Below are 6616 nucleotides of genomic sequence, written 5' to 3' on the forward strand. Positions count from 1 at the left end.
CAGGACCTCAGGACCAGAAATATGAGAAACATAGATGTAAGAAATTAAAGGCATTTTGTCCTAGTATAGTACAATTTCAGTTGCTTAGCATTTTCAAGTTGCTCTGGTCTAATTGAAATGTAAAGTCTGGGATCAGATCATGAAAAAGGATTTTTTAAATATAATTCTTCAAATTAGGCATATTTTAAATACTTTAGATCCCTTAGACATCTTATGAAAATGCAATGCACAGCTACAGTACCAATGCACAGCTTTTATTCTTTTTATATTTTACATTTTTATACTATAATTTTTATACTAAATTCTTAACTGTCATTACTAAATCACTTTATTTCAAAATGAGAAATTAGGGAAAAGGCAGTATAATGAAAAGCAGATGCAAATTCTATCAATCTATAATCATTATAGTTTCTGAAGAAGATCACTTTATTAGCCATACACAATTTCTTGTATTAGGAACTTGTTTTTTCACATACCCCAACTTGCTCTCCATGAGACATAAAGACAGGGAGAGAAACTGGGGGTCAGAGCGCAGGGACAGCCATTTATACAGCACCCCTGGAGCAGTTGGGGTTATTGGCCTTGCTCAGGGGCCCAACGTAGTAGGATTCCTCTGCCGTGGGATTCAAACGGGCAACCTTCCAGCCACAGAGCCACTGTCCCGTGGAAAGACAAAATCATTTTTAAAATTTAAAAAGAGTGTTAGAAACATTTAGTTTGTTCCAAGTACAGCGTACTGTGAGATGAATCCTGTATTTAGGCAGACTTGTGCTTTTGATAAATTTAGCAATAACCCACCAAAAAAGTTTGGGCACCTACAGCATGTAGCAGTGGAATAAATTAGTCGAATGCTGTGGCCTGGGTTTAATCAATCATTTGTTACACTAATGGGGCCTTAGAAATCCAGTGCTCGATGGCAGGTTTTTGTTTGCCAGGGGCTGTACTGTGTTTGTAATTTACAACTGGCAGCCTGGTTGACATTTTGATTTAATCCAGACCTACATTACTGTAGAATTTTAAATTTGCTTTTTCGTATGCATAAAATAAGAAAAGAACTCAATTTCATGATGGATTTGGGGTTCTGGTGTAGAATCAGTCATTGCCACATGAGCTGTGCGCTGTAATCCCTGGACACATTTCAGAACTGAAGCTAGCTGCAATGTGTGCCTGTGCACTATAAAGCTTTTTAGAAAACTACACATCACGGTTGATCAAATTAGTGCTTTGCCTTTTCTTGCTACATTATGCTTTTTTATCGCTTTTAAGTGAGAATGCTCCAAACTTTTTTACAAGAGCAAATACTATTTTTGTAATCTCTTGTGATTCCAACTCATCAGTGTAAGAAGAAATAGTTAAGAAAGGTTACCCACAGGAGAAGGCCCTTTTTCCTTCCTTCTTTGCTCAATAACTACGGTGCCTGCCATATTTTCTTGGTGGCCTCGGCCATGTGACGTAGTTCAGTTCACATTTCCCATCCAGCTACCAAAAGAGCCAGTGCCCTATTGATCCGAAGACCAGGCTTTTCCTGAGAGAAACAAAGGTACCGGCTTCGAGAACATGCTTGAGCATCTTGACCCCCACAGCCCTTCTGTGACACTTCAGTTAGTGATTAGAGGTGCCGTCATCTCAAAGCAAAGATAAAAGGGCATGTCTAATAGTCAAACAGGGCTAATTGCAAGTTCAGCACACCTAATTAGAAAATCTTATAAGGGCACAAGAGCCTGCAAGGTCTGTAAGAATGTGTAAAAATCAGAGGGAAAGGTTAGAAGGCATGGTGTTATTTTGCCAGGAAACACCAGACCTTTCCTTTTTTGGGGTCGGTTTACAAACTGGTTGCTGTTTTTTGGGGGGGTCCTTGGCCATTTGAAACCCTTGAGTTTAAAAAGTAAGGAGAGAAGATTCTATCCCAGAGTCCTCATAGTTGATCCTGGACATCAGGTAAGCTTGAACCTTATTTGAACAAAACTGTGGTGCTGACGTTTCACCTTGTATAACGTTTAACAGCAGCCATTAATCTAACCAAATCATTTTTCATCATGAGGGTGTCAAAAAAATCAAGACAAGCATCATACAGATCTGTTCTATTCCTTTAAAACTAATTTTGTGCAACAAACTTCTCACATCTTACATTTGAAATGTTTGCATTTCATATCACAATAAAAGTTTTTAAGGAGTCAATGATAGACTTTTACATTAACAGAAAACCGTTTCTTGATTTATGACAAAAACAGCTTCATTACATATGTGTAATATTTGAATGCTTCTGTCTTAATTGTTTTGTGGCTGGCATGTAACTGATCCTCTTTTTGCTTCTTGCAGACAAACCGAACACAATTGGATCGGTGCTCCACAATTCAAACTAATTATGAGTGTTAATGGAAATTGAGATTTTTTCATTTTTTTGCAATACAATACACTTTTTTGCTCTTTTTGGGGGCAGTATGTTTTCTTCATATCTTTTTTTTTCAGAGAAAGATTTGTATTTCTTTTTTCAGAGACTTTAAGATTTTCCTTTTTCGTTTTGAAGTGTCACTGTCGACAACACTGTGCTGTGCCCATACTGTACCATCACGCTTAAGGTGTGAATTTGTGCTTGGCAGACAGAACAACTGAATAGAGTATTTTATCTCCAACAGCTCTGAAAAAATCATATCTTTCAATGTGTCAATGTTGTGCCTGTTGCTCAGGATAGCCTGAGGTAGCAATGTAGAATATCTTGCTCTGTTACCTAATCAAAAATATTCTTTTTAGCACTTGTGTTGTCTGAAATACAGACTCATATCAGGAATAGCCATTTTTGTCACCAAAATGACAACGATACATCTTCACTGGTAGTCAGACCAATGGTGCTTTTCCCCCAGCATCCCTCCTCATTAGTCGAGTCACAGAGAAGTGAACAAGTCCTGAATCTGTGCAGCTTTATGTGGTTTAGATATGTGCCAGTCCTGTACCTCTATATCTGAATTTTTTTTCAGGTAACAACTGAAATCTGCTTCAGTGAATTCCTGTTGTAAGCTATTACTCCATTTGGTGAAAGCTTAGGTATAATCGTGTTGCATGTATCTAGTGGCATTTCTTTTCTCAAAAATCTTGTACTGCATGTGCTCCAATTTTCAGCTTCATGGAAAACTTAATTTTAAGCCTTGTAATTATAATAAATAACCACAGAGGTTGGCTGATGTGTTTCATTTCAAAAGTAGAGTCATAATTTATAGTTAATATTATTTTTAATCAGGACTTTGCTAAACTCTATATACATCTTAACCTGTGTGCTAGGGTTCATTCTCACACCTACAGTATGTAATGTACGGTATGCTTGTCACTTTAAATCCTTGCTTTGATGGCCAAGTGAAACGATCTGTAATTCTGATTATGTGGTTAAATGTGTGAAAAATTAATTTTAAGTTATGCAGTTTGCTTCATTTCATATCAGATTAATGAAAAGTCTCCCATAAGAATGAAACTGTCTCTGCTCACTGCTAAACCAGTAATTCTTTATGGAATTACAAGCCAAAATTAGTTTCACCTCTATAATAAGCTTATTTACTGAGACCAGATTCATGGGCGATTGCGTCTCCTTTGCTTTCCATAGTTTGTAATCTACAGAAGAGCCCTGTATATCTTTCTGTTCTGTTGCATTACAGATCTCATTAGATGTGGGGGATAACCTTGTTTTCTTTCCTGTTGTTAGGCAAATTTTTATTTCTTTAGCCCCAGGCACAAACCTGGACTAATTACAGTATGAAATTTAAAAATAAAGTTCATATTATATTCCTTTTAATGTGTATGCGTGTAATGAACACATTTTTCAAACAGTCTCTTTTAAAAAAGTCATTTTCCTCAGTTGGATTCAGAATGTTTGTGAAATTCATTTTAAAAGCTGGAACTGCAGTGGCCTTAAATGGCTGCAGACTTGTTCCTGTTTTAGATTACCTTAACACAGGACTTAACGAAAAAGGATTTCAGTCTGAGGTACAGCCTTGCTCCAAACTGTGATTGAGTAGACCATCGCCTGTGCCAAAACATGTAGATATGGGATTGTTTTGAAGATCTGAATTTTACAGATGCCAGGCCTTTTCCTTTACAAAATGCCAGTTACCAATCTTCGAAGTTGATCAGGTAAAATAAATGGTTTGTGTTTGTGTTTGTGTGTGAAATGGATGTAAAGACATCATAATCTGTTTTGGCTCCTTCTTGGTTAAAAGCAAGTTGTGTTGAAACGTTTCATCTATGATTGCTCCACTCTCCTGAAACAACTTTGTAAGGTTGTGGGTGCCGCAGTCATGGTGACAATACATGATACTTCTTCTGTCCCCTAGAGGCAGTGACTGAGCTCTGTTTATTCACTGACAAAAATTATGCCACATTAAATGTAAACCTAGCATTATGATGCTTTTTGGTTTGCCTTGCTGGCTTCCCTCTGAACTGGGTCTAGTCCTTGTTATTCTGTAACCCATCTGCTCATGCTCCAGAGTAAAGAAACAAAAACATTTGTGCTGCTGGGTACTGGCACCAGGAATCCCTCTGCAACCATGTTAAAAAATGTAACTGATTCTTGCTTAGCAATTTACGTTTGTGGCAATATAAGACCGAAAAAGAAGTGGAGTGTAACATTCCCTGCATGAACTTTGACACTCACGAGAGGGGAAAACCATCTAATCCTTGTGGTGAGTGAAGCAGGAAATCCATTGAAGATCAAGACATCAAGCATAATTCTGTGATCTTGCATGCAGTCCCAGAGACCTGAGTGTTCTGTTCTATTCTGTTCAGGGTGAATAGTGGTGCTTCCCAAAAATGTGATCCTCTTCAGTCTCTAAGTAAAAGGAAAAGGATTTAGTTAACTCCTAAGTCTTGGTGCTGTTCCTTCCTGGGGTGTTTGTGCCAAGAACTCAAAGCGGATAAAACAATCTCAAGTGGGGAAACTGTGAGCTTCTAAAATCCTTTTATATTTCCTATGAGCTGCAGCTATCTCTGCTACCAGAACAAAGTTAATTAGCTTGTCAGAAAGTTCTCACCCGAGCAGATTTTTTTTTATTCCACAGTACAGGCATGACTGGCTCTGTTTCTGCAAGTTTTGCTGAAACCAGGGGGGGGTTGGGGGGACTGCATTAAACCACAACATATAGCAAATAAAATAATGGGCCAAACCTTTTGAAACGCACTACGAATAATGAACAAAGTGCTTACTAGGATGTTTTACTAAAAAGAAAATGTGTTGACCTGAGATACACCAGTTAAGCAAATATCTTAAGCTGATGTCACGTTTCTAGCAGACAAGTACTTACAAGTGATGGATTGCTGAGTTTGCCAGGTTTCTACTTGTCAGCGTTATAGCCAAAATGTCATGATCAGGTGGCAGTTGTAATAGTTATCACAAAGTTTCGCTTTCAATAAAACATCTGATTTCTAACTTTAAGATCAATAAACGTTAACTGGCTGGCAAGTCCGGGCTATTGGAATGTAGTTTCTCTTCATCACGGTATTATATTTAATTAAAAAAACAGGAAAAAGACCCTGATAATACTACAATTCAAATGTTGTATCTTTGCACTGGAAGATAAAGCCGTCTCATATAATGAAAGGGATTAAGGAAAACATATCTTACAAATACCTTTCTAAAAAGAAGCCTTTAAAGAAACACAGAAACAAAACAACGTCAATTTGTATCCAGAGTAGGCTTTGTGTGGGTCCTATTAAACTTTATTTCATGTTACAAACTAATAATTACAAATTGGGAGGGAATTCCAGAGGTTTTTCCTTTAATTAAAAGTGCACAATTACTTTTTTTTTCCAAAATGCATTCTTCAATTTGATATATTGCTATCACATTATTTCAGCTCTATGGAAAACTGTAGTGGCTGGTGATTGCCCTTCCTTTCAAGGGACTGCACCTGGTTGTCTAATAAACCTGAGCACTGCAGTACCCCAGGGGTACAAAATGGAGTCAACAGATGATGTCATTTATATGTTGCCATTTGTGTTGTGGGCTGTGAGTCTCTCACTGTTGTTTCTGAATAATTAGCACAGGGAGATGCTGCTTTGCATATACAGTATGCAGCAATACAGTATTGCTGATATTTAAAAACCATTAGATTGTCTCCAACGCTGACGAGTTACGGTCTACTCCCACGTAAAGAACATCATGCAATTAGGATATTTTATAAGCAGTGGGAATAATATTGTTTTTGCTCCAGATTGAGCTGAGAAATACTGTAATAGGCAGAAAAGCAAAAGTTAAAGAGGAAGGAAGAAAGAAAACATTCAATCCCCTCTTTAGAAAGTTCCTTTAATAATACTGACAGTCAGAGAACATGTGAGCTGGGCCGTCTACTCTTTGCAGAGTCGTTCAGGGCTATGATAGCCTAAACTTCTGAACTGTGAGGTCTACAGTACCTGTACAGATTAATCTAGATGGCTGGTCACCTCTGTAGAGGACTAGAATAGTTACTGTATGTATATCGTTACTGCAATATACATTTATTGTAACTACCATATGTTATACATTTTTGCTTTCTTATGTTTTGTATCAAAGGCGTAAACTCTTTTTGTGATAATGAGTAAGATAATCAGTAGATGTAAAGTGAAGCAGATACAGTAATTAAATACTCATCTTACA

The sequence above is a fragment of the Lepisosteus oculatus genome, chromosome 8, assembly GCF_040954835.1.
Source record: "Lepisosteus oculatus isolate fLepOcu1 chromosome 8, fLepOcu1.hap2, whole genome shotgun sequence".
NCBI classification, from domain to species: Eukaryota; Metazoa; Chordata; class Actinopteri; order Semionotiformes; family Lepisosteidae; genus Lepisosteus; species Lepisosteus oculatus.